Here is a 20,085-nt window from a genome sequence, read left to right on the forward strand (position 1 = left end):
GGTCTAGTATCCAGAATATATAAAGAACTCTTGCAACTCAACAACAAAAATACAGACAACCTAAATCATAAAATGGGCAAATGACCAGAATGGAAGTTTCTCCAAAGAAGCTATACAAATGGCCAATAAGCATACAAAAAGATGCTCAACATCATTAGTCACTAGGAAAATGCAAATCAAAACCACAATGAGGAGCCACTTCACACTTACTAGGGTGTCTTATAAATTTTTTAATGGAAAATAAATGTTGGCAAGGATGTAGAAAAACTGGAACCCTTATGCATTGCCGGTAGAAATATAAAATATTGCAGTCACTGTGGAAAACAGTTTTACAATTCTTCAAAAGTTAAACTTGGAATTAACAATTGTTCTTCTAACCATATATGTATATATGTATATACCTTCAAAAGAATCAAAAGCAGGGACTCAAACTAATACTTATATACTCATGTTCATAGCAGCACTATTCGTAATAGCTGAAAGATGGAAATAGCCTAAATGTCCATCAATGGATGAGTGAATAAACAGGTTATGATACAAACATGTAATTGAATATTATCCATCCATAAAAGAATGAAGTTCTGATACATGCTAAAATAACTCTTGAACCTCCAAGACATCATGCTAAGGAAAAGAAGTCAGACACAAATGATCACACACTGTATGATTTATTTATATGAAATCTCAAAAAAAAAAATCCACAGATCAAAATGTGGCTTGGTAGTTGCAAGCAGCATGGAGAAATAAAGAACAGAGAAACCAGCTAATCAGGAAGGGTCTTACTTTGGGTCGGTGGACATGCTTTAGAACCAGATTGAGGTGGTGATTGCTACAAGATGAATGTACTAAATGCCTCTGAAATGTTCACTTTAAAATGGTTAATTTTAAATTATGTGAATTTTGCCTCATCTTTTAAGAAAGACACAGGCAACCAGCATTTAGAATATATGAGTGAGACTAAGTAGAAATCAGTTGGTTCAAACTCATTACTTAAGACCTGTACATCAAGACTTTGATGTTAAAATGGCTCTTCTCTCAGTGGCATAGAGACCAACGTCCAAACCAAACCCAAATTGGGCGAAAAAAATATTGACCTTACAGTAATCCCAAACCCCAAATTGGGCAAAGAAATTACTGGTCTTACATTCCTTACCAACACCACCCTCCCCAGCTTTCTGATTTGTTGAAAGACCGCAGGGAAGAGGAAACATTTCAGAAATATTAAGGCAGAAGGAACCCAGATTGAAAGTATGTCACTATTCTAGAGGGAGCACTTTCACAGGTGAAGAGCTATAGTCTGAGGTCAGTAAAGAAAGAGCCCTGGTGATGAGCATCTCATACTTCATGGGCTCAGAAAGGCAGAAAGCCAAATAGAAACAGGCTGAGAAGTTTCTTTTATAATCTATAAATATTATATATAATATAAAAATATTATATTTATTATATATAATATATATTATATAATATAAATATATAAAATTATGTAGTGTATCTATATGTAAAGTATGTAGTATATATACTACATATATATATACTATGCGTAAGTTTTTTATGCATAAGGTTTTTATGTCCTATATATACTTAAATAAGTTCATAAGTATCATGATGTCATTATGAAGGAGGAGGAATTAGTCTTCAGGACATCTGATGTGCTGTGATGTCCATTATTGCTTCTATCTTAGAGCACTGTGGTTAAGTTCCTGTCTCCTATTTACATGACAACTTTAGGTCTGGTGACGTTCTCCTGCCCTTGTTCCGTGCCTAAAGATCCAGGAATTGATCTTCTGTATTTGGCACAGTAATAAGACAAAGGAAATCCTATGGAGCCATCTGTGGCCCACCTGCATGAACACTTCACTTAGCCATTTTTTCCCTGGGATCTTGCCAAGTTTACAAGATGCTAATTAAGAATACACGCTCCCCTACTTCCCTTCTTTTCCTTTTTCCTTACCTCTTTTTTATTTCCCATCCTGTAGATATAATTGCATTACAAAAATTCAAATAACAAAATAGGAAACTACAGTAGATATAGAAGCTATAATCAGAGATGTAATTGAAGAAAATGCACCAGATAAAAATGCAGTGGCAAATCTTCAAGGAACTTTTATCTCAAATCCTCATCCCTTGGCCTCATCCAGGTTACTTATTTTTAATTCCAAAGATTAAAAAAAAAAAGAAGAAGATGGTCTAGTAATCATGGGAAAAAAAGTAAAAAGGAAGGGAATAAAATAATTCTTATTTTTCTTATATTTCTCAGTGCAAGACTAAGTGCCAGATCATAAAAGGTTCGTAGAATTTTCAGAAAACAGGCTGGGAACTAAGAATTTTAAATAACCAATTTATTTTTTATTTTTTATTTTTATTTATTTTTTATTTAATCTATTTAAGCCAAAAGAAAAAGACCCCAGTTCACCCATTTTTCCCACCCTCTACCCTTCATGTCTGGCAACCACCTATCTTTTCTCTGTATCTATGAGCTTGGTTTATTGTTGTTGTTGATTTTTGACATATGAGAGAGATCATACAATATTCGTCTTTCTCTGACTTATAGCATTCGCATAATGCCCTCAAGGTCCAAATGCAAATAGCAAGATTTCATTCTTACGTATGGCTGAATAACATTCTCCTATATACATATAATACATATATATATATATGCATGTGTGTATACATATATGTATATATGTGTGTGTACATATGTAATGGCTTTATTCATCCATCAATGGTCACTTAGGTTGTTCCTATGTTTTGGCCATTTTAAAAAGGCTGCTATGAACACAGGGGTGAATATATATCCTTTTGAGTTGATGTTTTCTTTTTTTTTTTTTTTTTTGAGTTAATGTTTTCTATAAGAAAACACTTATTTTCTTTATATAAATGCCCATAAGTAGTATTGCTGGATCATAGGGTAGTTCTACTTTTCATTCTTTGAGGACCCACCATACTGTTTTCCATAGTGACTGCAACAATTTACATTCTCACCAACAGTGCATGGGGCTTCCTTTTTTCCACATCCTTACCAATATTGATTTCTTGTCTTTTTGATAACAGCAATTGTAACAGGTGTGAGGTGATATCTTATTGTGGTTTTGATTTGCTTTTCACTGATAATTGACAATGTGGAGAATCTTTTCATGTATCCAGTGGCCTTCTCTATGTCTTCTTTGGAAAAAGGTCTACTCAGAACTTCTGCAGGTTTTTTTAAATTGGATTTTTTGCCTTTTTTGTTTTTGCTATTGAATTAAATGAGTTCTTTATATATTTTGGATATGAGTCCTTCATCAGATATATGACTTACAATTATTTTCTCCCACTCAGTAAATTTCCTTTTTATTTTGTTGATGATTTTGTTTGCAGTGCAGAATTCTTTTAGTTTGATGTAATCTCACTTATTATTTCTAATTTTGCTGCTTTTGCTTGGCTTCAAATTTAAAGATTCATTACCAGGTCCTATGTCAAAGATATCATCTTTTGTATTTTCTTCTAGTTTTATGGTTTCAGGTCTTATATGTAAGTCTCTAACCTATTTTGAGTTAATTTTTGTGTATGGTGTAAGATAACTGGTTCATTCTTTGGTATCTGGTTGTCCAATTTTCCCAACACCATTTATTGAAGAGACTGTCTTTTCCCCCATCCTTTGCTCTTTTGACGTGGATTAGTTTAATATATATATATATATATATATATATATTTTTTTTTATTGCTTCTAGGCTCTCCATTCCATTCTATTGATCTGTGTGTCTGCTTTTATGCCAATACTACACAGTCTTGATTATTATAACTTTGTAATATAGTTTGATATCAAGGCATATGATGCCTCCAGCTTCGTTCTTTCTCAAGATTGCTTTGGCTATTGCAGTCTTTTGTGGTTTATACAAATTTCATTATTCAATCTATTTCTTTGAAAAATACCACTGAAACTTTGATAGTAATTACATACATTTGTATATTGCCTTGACTAGTATGGACATTTTAACAATCTTAATTATTTGTTAATATTAATTTTTAATTCAGAAGTACAGAATATCTTTCCAATTATTTGTGTCTTTATCAATTTCTTTCATTAATGTCTTATAGTTTTCAATATACAGGTTTTTCATCTCCTTGCTTGACTTTATACCTAGGTTTTTTTTATTCTTTTTTCTGCAATTATAAACAGAATTGTTTTTGTAATTTCCATTTCTGATCATTTGTTATTAGTGTATAAAAACACAGTAGATTTTGAGTATTGATTTGTATGCTGCAACTTTACTGATTTATTAGTCCTAATAGTTTTTTTTTTTTGGTGGAGTCTTTAAGGTTTCCTATTATATAGATATGTATATTATATATATAACTATAATTATATAACATGTCATCAGCAAACACTTTTTTTTTTACTTCTTTCTTTTTAATTCTGCCAGTTTTACTTCTTTCTTTTCAATTTGGATGCTTTTTATTTCTCTTTCTTTTTTTTTTTTCCTAATTGCTTTGACTAGGACTTCCAATAATGTATTCAATAAAAGTAGTAAGAGTGCACATCGTTCTGTTGTTATTTATTTTAAAGGGAGAGCTTTCAGCTATTCACTGTTGAGTGTGATGTTTATCTTGGACTTGTTATATATGGCCTTTATTATATTGGGATACATTTCCTCTACAGTAGTTTTATTGAAAATTTTTATCATAAATGGGGATGCCTGGGTGGCTCATCAGTTGAGCATCTGCCTTTGGCTCAGGGCGTGATCCCAGAGTCCCAGGATCCAGTCCTACATCAGGCTTCCTGCATGGAGCCTGCTTCTCCCTCTGCCTGTGTCTCTGCCTCTCTCTCTCATTCTCTCTCTGTGTCTCTCATGAATAAATAAATAAAATCTTTTAAAAAGTTTTTTATCATAAATGGGTGTTAAATTTTATCAAATGCTTTTTCTGCATTGATTGAAATGATTGTATAATTGTTACTTGTCCTTTCGTTAATGTGGTGTTGTCACATTGATTGACAGATGTTGAATAATCCTTGCATCCCTGGAAAAATCCTACTTTATGGTATATGATCTTTTTAATGTATAGTTGAATTTGGTTTGCTAAAATTTTGTTGAGGATTTTTGCATCTATGTCACAGATTATGCTAACCTCATAAAATGTGTTTGGAAGAAACCCCTCCACTTGTATTTTTGGAAGAGTTTGAGAAGGAGTGGTATTAATTCTTTTTGAATGTTTGGGAGAATTTATCAATAAAGGCATCTGGTCCTGACCTGCTATTTGTTGGAAGATTTCAATTACTGATTAAAATTTCTTGCTAATAGTTGGTCTGTTTAGATGTTCTATCATTTTGATTCAGTTTTAGAAGGTTATATATTTCTAGGAATTTATTCATTTCTTCTAGGTCGTCCAGTTTGTTGGCATATAGTTTATAGTAGTCTCTTATTTATGGTCCTTCATATTTCTTTTTATTAAGATTTTATTTATTTGAGACAGAGATAGAGAGAGAGAGAGCAGGAGGCGAGGAGAGAGAAGCAGAGTCCCCACTGAACAGGAACAGAGATGCTGAGGATTCCATGATCCTGGGATTGTAACCTGAGCTAAAGGCAGATACTTAACTGACTGAGCCACCCAGGCACCGCAGTCCTTTATATTTCTGTGGTATTAGTTGTAACATCTCCTCTTTCATTTCTGATTTTATTTATTTGAGTCCTCTCTATTTTTTCTTGGTAATTCTAGCTAAATGTTTGTCAATTTTGTTTATCTTTTCAAAGAACCAGATCCTTGTTTCCTTGATCAATTATCTGTTTAATCTCAGTTTTATTTCTGATCTAATCTTTGTTATTTCCTTTTAAATTTGGGCTGTGTTCTTCTTATTCTAGTTCCTTGAAGTGTAAAGTTAGATTTTCTTTCTTTGAGATTACTCTGATTTTTTTGAAGTAGGCATTTATCACTACATATTTCCCTCTAAGAACTGTTTTGTTGTATCTCATAAATTTTGGTATGTTACATTTTCATTTTCATTTGATTCAAGGTGTTTTTTGATTAAAAAAAACATTTTCATTTTTCATTTGATTCAAGAAGTCTTTTGACTTCTTCTTTAACCCATTGGCTGTTCCGTAACATCTTATTTAATTTTTACATATTTATGTAAATTGTAATTTGTAAATATGTAATTTTTACATATTTGTGAATTTTCCAGTTTTCTTCCCTCTAGCCTTATACCCTTGTCGTTGGAAATGATTCTTGGTATGATTTCAATCTTCTTATATTTATTGAGACTTGTTTTGTGAACTAATGTGATCTGTCCTGGAGAATGTTTCACATGTATTTGAAAAGAATGTATATTTTACTCTTTTTGGACAAAATGTTCTGTATGTATCTTTGAATTCCATTTAGTTTAATGTGTCATAAATCCAGTTTTTTCATATTGATTTTTTATCTGGATGATCTCTCTAGTGATGTAAAAGGGGTATTGAAGTCACCTACTACTATTATATTGCTGTTAATTTCTCCCTTTAGGTCTATTAGTATTGCTTTATTTAATTAGATGTTTTTATGTTGAGTACATAAATATTTATAGTTCTCATATCCTCTTATTGAATTGACCCCTTATCATTATTTAAGATGCTTCTTTGTTCCCTATTACAGTCTTTGTTTTAAAATCTATTTTGTCTGATATAGGGATAGCTACTCCAGCTTCCTTTTGGTTTCCATTTGCATGAACATCTTTTTCCATCCTTTCATTTCTAAAAGTTAAAGTGACTACTTTATGTGCAACCTGACATCTAAAGTGTGTCTTTTATAGGCAGCATTTGGATGAATCTTGTTTTATACATTCAGCCACTCTATGTCTTTTGAGTCAAGAAAGAAGCCAGTTCTCTGTTTAATCAACTTTTTTTCGTAAGTTATCTGGCTTTTCCCTCTGATTATTTTTAAGATGGCATTGCTTTTGGTGTTTTGTTATGTCATTATGATGTACTTACTTGAGCATCTCTTCGAAAGGCGGTATCGTATAGTGGCTAAGAGCATGAACTCAGGACCCAAATTGCTCTTATAAATTCCCCATTATGAAAACTTGGGCATTTTATTTAAGGTTTCTGTGCCTCAATTAGCTCGTATGTTGTGAGGATAAAGTATATATATATATATATATATATATATATACACACACACATATTGTTTAGAATTCTGTCTGGCTTGTGTTGAACAGTTTTTGTTTGTTTTAATCCTTTTTTTCTTGCTTATGACTTATTAAATTTCCTGGATCAGAGATTCACTTAGGAAATGTGTCTTTCCACATTTATACATTCAAATATTTCTGCTTCCTCATTCTTTCTGTTATATCCTGCAACATTGACTAGACTTTGTTAAAGCGTTTCATTCTATCATACAAGTCTCTTCATGTCTTATTTTTTTTCAGATAGTTTTTCCAGTTTGCTAATTTTTTTCTACAACTATTTCTAATTCACTGATTAGCTCTTTCAGTTTCTTTTTTTCTTTTTTTCTTTCTTTTTTTTTTTTTTAGAAAAAGATTTTACCCACTTATTCATGAGAGACACAGAGAGAGAGAGAAGCACAGACACAGGCAGAGGGAGAAGCAGGCTCCATGCCGGGAGCCCAACATGGAACTCAATCCCAGGTCTCCAGGATCACACCCTGGGCTGAAAGCAGTGCTAAACCGCTGAGCCACCCGGGCTGCTGCTCTTTCAGTTTCTAATTTCATTTCTAGGGTCTCTGTTACTTTATCTACCTAATCTCTAGGATTCTGGTAATTTCTCTTTTTAGTCATACTTTTATACTATCTTTTTTAAAAGACTTGTTAAACATATTACTTTATTTTTATCAGCTAATTCTAACATCTGGCGATTAAATATCTGATCCTATGGATTTTTCTTTAATATGACTTTCACTCAGATAGCTTGGATTCTCCTATGTCTAGAGATACTTCCTGGAATGTCAGCTATGGGAATTCCCTGTGATTGGTTAACTGCATTTCTCCAGAGAAGATTTACTTTTGCTTCCTTTGGGTTTGGTTAAGGCCTGAGATTAAGATTCATTATTAAGTGCTGCCTTGACATCTGAAACCTGGAGGGCCTCAAATGGCCTAAGCACAACTCTCCTTCCCTACTCTACTCCTTTGGGTAAGGCCTTCCCGCCAAACAACCTTACTTATCATGGAGACCACGCACAGTGCCTGTTTATCTCTGAATAGCAAGTTTTAGTTTCTCGCCAGGTTACATGATTATGCAAACAGGCCAATCACATCCTCCCTCAGGAATCAGAAGTCACTCTAGCCTCTTAATACTACAGAGATTGACACTCACAGCCCTTGTTTTCCACTCTGTTTGCAAGTGCAACAGTGTGACCTGGTATGACACAGTATCCACCTTCCCCTAGGCTGGGAGTGTATATGATTAATAAATTGCCATCCCTCTTCTCTGTCCAGCGTTGGGTGGCCATATTCAGCCATACTCATGTCCCTAGAGCAGGAAACTCTCCCTCACCAATAGGATGAAGAGAAGGCATGAAAACATAGAGCTCTGAGGTCATTACCAACATATTACACTTCAACTCAGTTTCTATCTTGATAGTTTGGATACCCAATTATAATGTAAATTCAGGCCTTAACCCCAAGTAAGTGCAAAGCACAGTTTATACCCTTCTCTAAGTAGTTTTTTTTTTTTTCTCATTCATTCTTTTTCTTCTTTACCCAAAGACAAGAAATATACCCACCATCTCTCTAGAGAGTGTTTTTGCTTTCTATGGGGCTGTGGGGCTGGAGAGTCCTTTAGCAATTCTCTGTAGGTGAACTTCTCCAATTTGACTTTTAGCCCTGGTTTATTTCCTACCCCTACACATAAATCCACTCAAGCCACCCTCAAATGAAACATTAATGCTTCTGCTTATTTACTATATAGTTTCTCCCTCTCTTATCCTTTCTACAGAATTTAATTTTTCTGTAATTTTATTATTTTTTAATTTTGATTGCACTATAGCAAAATTTAATTCTTGCTCCATCATTTATTAAAAATCTGCTTATGGAGTACCTGGGTGGCTCAGTCAGTTAAACATCAGACTCCTGGTTTCAGCTCAGGTCATGATCTCATGGGTCCTGAGACTGCACTCGGCATTAGGCTCTGCAATCAACACAGAGTCTGATGGAATTCTCTCTTTCCCTCTCCCTCTTCCCTTTCTCCCACTCACTCACACAAACACTCTCTCTCTCTCATAAATAAGTAAACAAAGCTTTAGAAAATTACTTTAAAAAATATTTTTGCTCATATATATTATACAGATGCACTCTTTTTTTTATTATACAAGAAGTTTTCTAAACATTACTCTCTCTCTCTCCCTCTTCCCTATTTCCTCTCTCTCTCCCCTACTTCTCTCTCTTTCTCAATCTTTTTCTCTCTCACACATATGCATGCACACACACACACACACAATATAAAACTTGAACTTCTCTGCATGTCATTATGTGTTCCTCAAGCATGTGATTATATTGGCTTCACAGCATTTAAGTATAGAAATGTAGATAATTTAGCTAATTTCTATTTTCAGACATTAAGATTTCACAAATCTTACTGTTTTTACAGTTCTAAACAGTGCCACAACTAATATCCTTGTATAAGAAAATCTTTGTATCTTTGATTATTTCCTTAGAATAGATTCTTGGATGTGTTATTATCCTGACAAAGGGTATGAACTCTTTTAGGGCTCTTGATGGATTTTACCAAATTGCTTTCTAGAAAGGTTGTAGCAATTTGCAATTCACTGCAGTATGTGATAGGTGAAAAGTGCTGTCTGTTCGGTGATTTAATGTGCGTTTCCTGATTACTCATGAGGTTAGACACTAACTGGATGTACTATATGTTTAACCAATTCCCTTGTAAGCATATCAGGTGATTTTAATTATCCTGTTTGAAGCTTTGTTCTTTACTCAAAATATTGGTGAATCTTCCTCTAAGCATAACACTGTGTTAGAACTAAGGATTAGCTCAACAGCCCAACATACTTCAATACCCATGGAATAACTGGCATACAAGGGAACAATTATGTAATGATGCAAGGAAATGTAGCGGCAAATGAAGGCTTCTGCTCAGCAAACCCACTGCTGTATAAAAGCAAAGATCCTTATTTCACTGTTTTGAATAATCAAAATGAGGCTTAATATAATTTCATGCTTTCTATTGAGAAGGAAAATACCATATTGAAATCTGACTTTAAATGATTTTTAATTTGGCTATTTTACAGCTAATATTGTTCTTCCACCCCAGGGGTATTTTGAAACCATTCAACATGTCTATTTTCTGTACCAACATCTTGCTCAAACCCACTGCTTGTTTCCATTATCTCTGGGAAGAGATCTGCTAATTGTCACCTAAAGGAATTCTGAGATATTATTTAACAAACTATTACAATTTAATACAATGATACTAAAACCATTGGCTTTTCTCTTAGTTTTATAAATCACATTCTTATGAAATTAACTCTTTCCTTCTAAAAATATTCTTTTCATGTGAAACATCCCTTGGAACAATCATTTGTCTTGTTCTTATATTATTATCCATAACAATTTCTCATCTTAATAAGGGCCACTCATGTGGATATCTCAATGAAATTCTGTGAAATCTCCACCAAGATGCTTTTTTTAAATCCCAGATAAAAAAGCTTTACATCTCTTCATTCCCTTGATATCCAGAGACAGAGGGTCAGTTGACCATGGATGCTGCAGGCGAGAATAAAAACATGTGTATGCATCTCATTTGCACCAGAGGACAAAAGAGAAATATATATTTTTCCATTTGAAATAATACAACTAGGTAAAATCTAATGCAGGGGAAAAGTAGACTGTGTATCAAGCAGCTCTTTTATTGAGAGAATAATTTTTGTTTTATTATGAAAAATTTTACACTATTTTCTAGGTGCATGGGCTTCATGAAGGGTCTCTTAGCATTGTAGGTTGCCAGAACTAAGAAGTGTTTTGTATAATCTACGTTGCTGCAGGCCTAATCCTGGTAGATGAGATGGGCTATTGAGGACATCATTTTGGAAATTTTAAAGAAAGATGTATCTTTATTGAAAAGGGGAGAGAGGGGTGCCTGGGTGGCTCAATTGAATAAGTGTCTGACTCTTAATTTTGGCTCAGGTCATGATCTCAGAGTCGTGAGATTGAGCCCCATGTTGGACTCTGTGCTAGGTGTGGAACCTGCAAAAGGTTCTCTCTCTCCCTCTCCCTCTGCCTCTCCCCCTCTCAAATAAATAAATCTTTTTTACAAAAAAAGAAAAAAAAAGAGAAGAAAGAGAGGGAGGGAAAGAAAGAAAGAAGGGAGAAATCTACAGAGTGGCGAGGCAATGAACTGTTTTCAGCTGGTTTTTTCTGTCCATCTGTAGTCAGCTTTGCTGATCTTGACTGGTCTCCTCCAGCATGCTAGCTTGAGCTTGCTCTCATGGTAAGAGCACAGCTCAAGAGGAAGAAGGAGGAGGAGGAGGAGGAGGAGGAGGAAAAGGAGGAGAATAGGTATATGCAAACCTCTCAAGTCCTAAGCTTGAAACTAGCATGCTGGAGTCTCTGCCGTTTTCTAGTGTCCAAGCAAATTCCATTATCCATCCAGACTTAAGAAATAGGGAGAGGGACTCCACCTCCTGATGGGAAAACTTGCAAAGTTGTGTTTCAAAGGGGATGGATAACAGAAGAATAAAGAATTAGGGCTATTTTTGAAATTCATCTACCAAAATGATAACAATTGTCTACTATAAAGTTGCATATATTATACCTCCCAATTTTACCTTAAGTTTATCATCTCCTACAATATAATTTCAATAATAATAAATTATGCTATATTTACCTCCAAATCTATTACATAAATAACTTTATTGATAAGGATCTTCTGGGTCATATATATAGCTAGATCATTCCCTTAATATCTATATAAGGTTTAATAAATTAATGCATCATTACTTAAGCATTTCCCTATTGATGAAAATGGCCAAGGCTTGGAGTGTCTTATTTCCTTCCACTGATACTCCTTTGGCCAAAACTCTGTCATATAGCCTCCATCAAAGTACAAGGGAAGCTGGGAAATGTAGTTTTCTTATGTGCTCAGGACTAGGAACAATGCTGATGAACATTTACTTAGCTTGTGTTTCTGATGATATATTTTCTGTATGTGATATTTCTATTATTATTTGAAAATGCTGTAAGATTCAAAAGGGAACAAATCTTGCATAATGCCAGATCTTTTAAAATTGTAAAAATAAGCAAATGCTCCCTTCCTATCCCATCCCAACTCTAGAGGTAAACAGTGTTAACAATTTAGAGCTTATCCTAGTTTGTTTGTGAAACACACATCTATTTATCAAGTATCTATCTGTTTATCTATGTCAGTTACACATATACATGTTAGGACAGTGTTGTGTTCCTCCCCCCTCCAAATTCATATGTTGAAATCCTAAAGCAGTCTCAAAATGTGAGTCCTATGTCTATCTCCAATTAAAGTAAAATGAGGTCATTTGAGTAGGCCCTAATGCAATATGATTGGCGCCCTTATGAGGAGGGGAATTTGGCCAAAGACATGCACAGAAGGAATGCCACGTGCAGACACAGGGAGAAGGAGGCATTTATAAGCCAAGGAGAGAGGCCGCAGAAGAAGCCAATCCTGCTGACACCTTGATTTCAGATTCTTAGTCTCCAGAACTGGGAGAAAATAAACTTCTGCTGTTTAAGCCCTCCAGGCTGTGGTACTTTGTTATGGCAGCCCTAGGAGACAAATACACTCTACATAATTGCACATAAATTATATGCTTTCAAACTCCTTCACATTCCCCATTGTACATAAACCTCCTCCCATTCCACTTTTTTTTTTGGCTGCAAATAAATCTTTTTAAGTTTTTGCCTATATTTTTTTTAAAAGCCGTGATTTTTCATTTACATTTTCTCAGTTTCAAGTGAAGAATATAGAATTTTTTTTCACGTTACTATTTGCTTATTTGCATTTTTCCTTCTGTAAGTTCACTATTTGTGCCATTTATCTATCTTTAAAATCATCTTGTTCCCTTTATTTCTAATGTGAAGGAATCTGCGTGTTATGGATAACGACACTCTGTTGTATAAGTTGCAAAGATTTTTCTCCCGAGCTATCATTTGTATTTTGACTTGGTTTATGGGAACACTTTGATTTATAGATGCTTTACATTTTTCTCTTTCTTTGTGAGCTTCCATTCATACTATGCTGATTGTTGTGGGATAGAGCATGATAAGCAAGTCAGAATCTCCTGTCCTCAGGAAGATTATAGTCTCTTGGTTAGTTGAGACAGGTACATAAACATGCAGAATACAAGCAGCATATTAAGACATCATGAAAGAACAAAGACTCAAGCTGGGACAAGAAGGAGAAGAAAGAGTTTACAAAGAGAGCATTCATGGAGCATCTTGAAACATGAGGTGAACCAAAAAAGCATGTCTACCTAGTCCATGAGACCTGTTTATGAAAGCCTCCCGCCCACAGTTTCTGAAATAGCAGCCTTACACGTATTCCTTTCTTTGTTTGACTGTTGATGTTTAAGAGTAGCAGGTGGGGGTGAGGTGTGGAAATAGTAGGCAAGAGAGAGACGGAAAGAAAATTAATCTTTCCTTAAGGCTTCGAGGAAAAGCTCAGAGCAGAGCAGGTTCAGCAAGGTGGCAGGGCCCCTGACATCTGGGCTGGCATCTGGGCTCCATCTCCTACCCAGGCAAGTGATGAACTGTCAGCTGTCGCCAATTCTTTTTTTTTTATTAATTAATTAATTTATTTATTTATTCATGAGAGACACACAGAGAGAGAAGCAGAAACGTAGGCAGAGGGAGAAGCAGGCTCCATGCAGGGAGCCCGATGTGGGACTTGATCCCAGGAACCCAGGATCACTCCCTGGGCTGAAGGCAGACGCTCAACCACTGAGCCTCCTGGGCGTCCCTCACCAATTCAGAATGACACCCTGGGCCTTGTGGCACAGCTCAGGACCAGCCAGGGTATTAAGTGCTCACATGTCCATGTGCTCTGAAGACACTGAGAGTCATATTTGGCCATGCCTATGAGAAAGCAGCTTCCCATATTGAGGAGGGTGCGTGTGCAGAGGCGCTCTACCTGCGCAGGAATCCTGGCTAGCACTTTCCTACTCTGGGGCTTCCCTACTTGGTGACTTTACCTCTCTCTTCTCTGATGAATTGAGATTAATAATACAGCCTACCTCATGGGGTAAGAAGCTAAGTGGGATAATATATATAAGGAGTTTCAATCAGTGCCTATGCTAAGGGCTCAATATACACCAGAACTATTATCTTACAAGCTTTGTCAATCTCCCCAACAAAAAGTATATTTGTATTTTTATTAGCATCCTTGTTGTAGAGATAGGGAAACAGAGTGTCAAAAGATGGACCTACCCCACCCCCACCCCGCCGAAGCTTGGCAGATAGCACAACTTGTGTGTAGACCAAGGATGGCAGATCCCAGAACAAGGGTTCATAATCCCCACACTGTGGTCTCCCCCACCAGAAAGCACATACCAGCCAAGATGTCTAGAAGCATTTTTTTCTACTCCCTTGGCAGAAATTGTTGCTTGCATTGGGGTAGTTTCAAGGTAAGGAGAGCAAAGCCAAACAGTGTCATCTAAAGAAGAAGGGGCAAAAGAACTTTTCTCTAGTATATTCCTCCAGGCTCATTTAATTATCCAGATAAACGAAACCTTAGACCTACCTTTATTTGGGGCCCATAGACCAAATCTAAGGGCAAACTTCCTTGCTGAAGTTGTCTCGATGTGATCTTTCTTGGCCTGTAGCAGGAGACCAACATTCCTCCAAACGGCCACGGAGCAAGCACTGATGCCCGTTGGAACTGGACCCCTCAGAAGGCAGCCAACAAAGAAGCGGCCAACAAGGTCGACAGTTTTCCTCTCTGTACAATTCTTTTCCTGTCTGATCACTTGGCAATGGGAATCATTTAATCTGATTTGTAGTCTCTACATCCTGCCAGGACCTCACATTCTCAAAATATTTTAGAAAGGAAATTTAAAACACTGCCTATAAAGTAGAATACCTACTTAAGATATTCTTTAAAAAAAAAAAAAGATTGTATTTATTTATTTGACAGAGAGCGAGAGAGAGAACAAGCAGGGGGAGGGGCAGAGGGAGAGGGAGAAGCAGACTCCTCACTGAGGAGGGAGTGCCACATGGGGCTTGATCCAAGGACCCTGGGATCATGACCTGGACCCTGGGATCATTACCTGAGCCAAAGGCAGACGCTTAACTGATTGAGCCACCCAGGCACCCCTACTTAAGATATTCTTAACAGAAGAGCTGCTGTATTAAAAGGGAGTTCTCAGCCAAGATGGTGGAGAGCTGCACATGGCCTTGAAACTCCCATGGCAAGAGTCAACTCAACTTCAAAGAAGGAAGAATCGCAGGCAGCTCAGGAGACTTTTGACACAGCCATCAAGAGACATTGCAGAAAGAGACTATCTGCCATTCCCATTCCCCCTCAAAAAAAAAAAAAAAAAAAAAAGAGCCCAGGCATGAAGGAAAAAGATTTCAAATGTATCCCCAAATGCAGAAGGACATTCAATGCCGCACCATCGCTTCAGCCAACTCTTCCTCACATTCTAAAATTGAATACAACTGGGCTTTCAATTAGAACAAGTGGTTACTTTATGTGGGGACATTTTAAGTTAGTGTTATTTTTTAGACTCCCTTGTTGGATTTTCAAGTCCCAACACTGAGATGAAAAAGATATTTTGCAGTTCCTTTACTTCTTCCAACTTCTTGAAGCCCAAAGATCCTGAATAAACCACTGAGCATGAAGCCAGGTCTATTACAAACGCCACATCCTTGGCTTTAAACACACCTTTGCCACCTTGGAGCCGTTGTTCAGTGCTCAGGAGTCTAGGTCTTCAAATCAGGGATGCTCTGTCCAACAGTGTACAGTAAATGTCATTACATCTATGTGTCTCCACATCTGCATCTATAGATCCTGAAAAAAAAATCAGATGGACAACAGATGATGAAATCATAATATATTTATTAAAGGAATGCTCTTTAATAGGCATGTTTCCACTCTTTCAAACTAATGTCATAGAAAGAATAAAATCTGTTCCCCCCCCCACACACACACACACACTGTTAAGGAGAAATTTTCAGTCTTACTAGGACAATTTTTAGGTTTTAGTAATTAGAGCTGAACTATACAACTGGACCAATAGCCTTGCAGTGCATACTCTGTTTACTGGAGAGGCAACAAAAGACTGAGACGTAAAGTGCAGGAAACTGCCCTGTTCAAATCCTGGCTCTGCTGCTTCCTGTGATTATGAACTTGTTAGAATTATTTTGTCAACACACAGTGAAGAGAAAGCTGTTTAGATTTATTTGAACTCAATTCAACTAAACAAATAATTACCGAGTGCTTGTTATGTTTCAGAAATTGTGCTTGGCATGGCAAAGCCTCAGAGATGAACAGGCCATGGTAGTACTGCCCCAACAGCTTATTGAGAAGAAAGGATAAGAGGATAATGTATATATAATTGTAGCACGAGGTAAAATGTGAGAAGTCCGATGAAAGAATCACCAATAATTGTTTGGGGAAGGAGAGTGGAGAAAGCCCAGATCGGGCAGGAGGGAACAGGAGCAGTTTCAGAAAGAGAGAGGGTAGTGATGGTGGCAAGAGGAAGTAGAAGGCAGAGCAGGGTGTTGCCTAGGAACAAACACATAGACGCTAGAAAAAAGGCGTGCTCAAAGAATATGAAGTCATCTGCTCTGGTAGATACACAAACATTGAGAGAAATAAGACTAGAAATCAAAGCAGGATCTGGAATGCTGGGTGTGGAGTCCTTACTTAACTCCAAAAGCAATAAAAGCAGCAACATTCGCTGATATGCACCAAGTGCCTCTGGAAGCTTCCAGAAAGAGATGAAATACTGGCTTAAACTCTAGATGCAAAGATACTAAATCAATAGGAAGCAACATTATGAGTTTTCTTGTGTGAAAATAGCAGATTAAACTTTGAATGGAAATTTATAAATTAATTTACAATTTTTAAGAATGTGTTGGAACTTTATCACATTTTACCAAGAGGCAGCCTCTCTGAAAGACCTTTTTTGCAGGAATTGAAATAATTAAATTGAAGATTCAGTGTACCTTTTCAATCATTTTATTAAAAAACTCATTTTGGTTTTCTCTGAGGGAGAGATAAACCACTGCTTAAGGAAGTGGCTAAATCTTTTTTTAAAAAACTACTGTATTCACCATAAAATATATGACACTCTTCCCGAATACCATCTAATAGAAGCTGGTCACATCAAAATCAGAAAAAACTTGCCCTTTCAAAACGAGCTTTTTGTACTCGTCTTTAAACCAGATGTTACAAGTACAAAGGTGATTGAGATATAATCTAGAATAGGAGAAGAAGAGCTTATAAACAAATCATTACAGCACAGTAATGAAGGAATACACAGTGTGACTGTGGTGGGGAAGGAGGGCTTAGCACAGCTTTACTGAATATTTGATTTGAGTCTTGAACGTAACAGGAGCTACATGTGCTTATGGGGTAGTGAGCATGTTCTTTCTAGACTGAGGGAACAGTAGGTGCAAACGCTTGAAATTAAGACAAGCACAAGTAGCTAATTGCTGGAGAGCAAATGGTTTGATGTGTCTGGGTATCAGAAAAGCTACGGGTGGTGTTCAAGCAGGGGAATGGTGTGCTCCTAGTCTGCTAGGTTGACAGCATGGTGGGTGTGTAGATGCTGAATTGTAGGTAAGAAGTATGCGTAAGAGATCCGGTAAGAGCAATAGTCCAGATGAAAAATGACAAAGGATGAGACCTACTGTTAACTGGGATTGAGTATAACTGAGATATGTATTCCAGGAGAAAGCTATTTATATGTGTATGCCTTTATCAAGATTTATGTGTATATTCTTTTACAGATTTTATTTATTTGTCTGAGAGAGAAAAATAGCAAGAGGGAGCATGAGCTGAGGGTGGGAGAGGGATAAGGGAGAAGGAGAGGGAGAGGGAGAAGCAGACTGAGGGAGAGGAAGAAGCAGACTCCCCACTGAGCATGGAGCCTGATGCAGGGCTCGGTCCCAAGACACTGGGGTCATGACCTGAGCTGAAGGCAGACACTGAACTGAGTGAGCCACCCAGGTGCCCTGAGATTTATGTATTATGAGTTTGGGTGACTGAAGAAATACAGCCAGATATAGCTGGTAGAGAGTTGGAAATGGACACCTGGGAGTGAGAAAATAGGAAAGGGACCTGTATTTGACAGAAATTAGAAGAAAAGTTGTATTAGGAGCTATGGAAGGAGATAATCATCCAGAAGAGGGTGTTGAAAATCATTTATGGGCTTGGAATCCAGCACTGTGTCTGGCAGATAGTGAGCACTCAAGTAGTATTTGTTGCATGGATGATGGATTGAATGAGAAATGAATATCTACCATTCCCTTCTGGAACATTCATTCCCTGGAATGTAGGGCTCCATGTTCCCTTGATTTCTCTTATGTCTCTGTTTCTTATCATGCTGCTTTGTCTACCTGTTTGTTCTCTTCATACGGATGTTCCCCCCTTAGTCTATCCACAAAGACAAAAGGCAGGATCCCTTCACTTAAAGACTTCACAATCTACCAAGGAGCCAATTTTTCAAGCCTCAAGAAAGTCAAGAAATGTGAGAAATAAAGTGTCCAGTGAAATGGACAAATATACATTCAATGGGAGTCTTAGAATTGTTTCAGTAAAAAATATTTCAGAAACATAAATCCAGGTTGCTGTGGGTTGAAGAATAAATGAAAAGGTGAAGAAGAAGATATAGGGAATCATTTTAAGTTTAGTAACAATAGGGTGGAAAGAGATAAAGCTGTATCTGGAAGTGGGGGCAATGTCAAAAGTTGTTTTGTTTAGAGAAAAGGGGTTCAGGACATGGAAAAGTTGACCAAGAACCCAACAAAACCTAACAAATATTGTCTTTGACCTCAGGGAGCTAATTATTTATTATAGAAAACAGACACGTAAATTTACTGGGAAGGTAGAGTGTAATAGATATTATGACCAGCCTGGAATGTGCCAGCTGGAGAGTCTGCAATGCCATCCTGAAGAGAATATGACCCAATGCCTGATCTGAATCTAAAAGAGATATAGAAGCTCAGCCTGCAGATACCAAGGAGACTGGGATGCTGGGTAGAGAGAATAGTGGGAACAAAGGCAGACGAATATTAAAAACATAAGGATCACAAGTCATTTGTCATTTTCTCTCAGCCTGTGGAATGCATTTTCATTTCATTAACAATTTCTTCTGAAAAGCAAGATTTTAATTTTTCTAAAATTCAATTTATCAAATTGCATTTTGTGTCCTAAAAGAAGCTTTGTGTAATTCAAGTCATGATTATATCCTACATTTTCTTGTATTATTTTTATAGTTTTAGCTGTTAAAATTTAGGTCTATGCTCTGTTTAGAGTTACCTTCTGCATATGATGTGAAATAAGAGTCTATTTCTGCATTAGGGTATCTAATTGTTCCAGCAGAATTTGTTGAAAAATAATCATTTTCCCATTGAATTACCTTGTCATTTTTGTTGAAAACCAATTAACTATATATTTATGGATCTATTTCCAGACTTCTGTTTTGTTCAATTGATTTATATGCCTATTCTTATGCCAATATCATGTGGTCTTCACTATTGTAGCTTTACCGTCTTAAAATTAAGTGGTATGATTTTTTCCAACTGTATTCTTTCCCAAAATTGTTTTGGTCCTGTGAATTTCCATAAAAATGTTAAAGTAATCCTCTTACTTTCGACAACAACAAAAAAGCCTAAAAATTTTATTGGGATTTCACTGAATCTATAGATTATTTCAAGCAAAATGATACCTTAATATTAAGGCCTTTGTACCCTGAACATGGTATAGATTTCTATTTCTTTAGGGCTGCTTTAATGTCACTCAGCACTGTTTTTGCAATTTTTAGTGCACAGGTTTTATATATTTTGTGGGTTTTATGCCTAAGAATTTCATATTTTTGATGTTATTATAAATAATTTTTTAAATGTCCCACTGTTGGGGTACCTGGGTGGCTCAGTTGGCTAAGCATCTGACTTCAGTCAGGTCGTGA

The 20,085-nt window shown here is 36.3% G+C and overlaps 1 long non-coding RNA gene across 5 annotated transcripts in view; it reads right to left on the minus strand.

The window, feature by feature from the left end:
• The window catches only part of LOC144300610 (uncharacterized), a 122,678-nt gene that overhangs the window by 92,060 nt on the left and 10,533 nt on the right, over positions 1-20,085 (minus strand). For 3 of the 5 annotated variants that reach the window (XR_013367391.1, XR_013367389.1, XR_013367387.1), the window contains exon 5: positions 10,177-15,959. This is a non-coding gene — a long non-coding RNA (uncharacterized LOC144300610). Of the gene's footprint in view, positions 1-10,176; positions 15,960-20,085 lie in introns of those variants that run through there. The other 2 variants (XR_013367390.1, XR_013367388.1) reach the window with 2 other exon arrangements.

This window comes from Canis aureus, chromosome 28 (genome assembly GCF_053574225.1).
Source record: "Canis aureus isolate CA01 chromosome 28, VMU_Caureus_v.1.0, whole genome shotgun sequence".
Classification (NCBI taxonomy): Eukaryota; Metazoa; Chordata; class Mammalia; order Carnivora; family Canidae; genus Canis; species Canis aureus.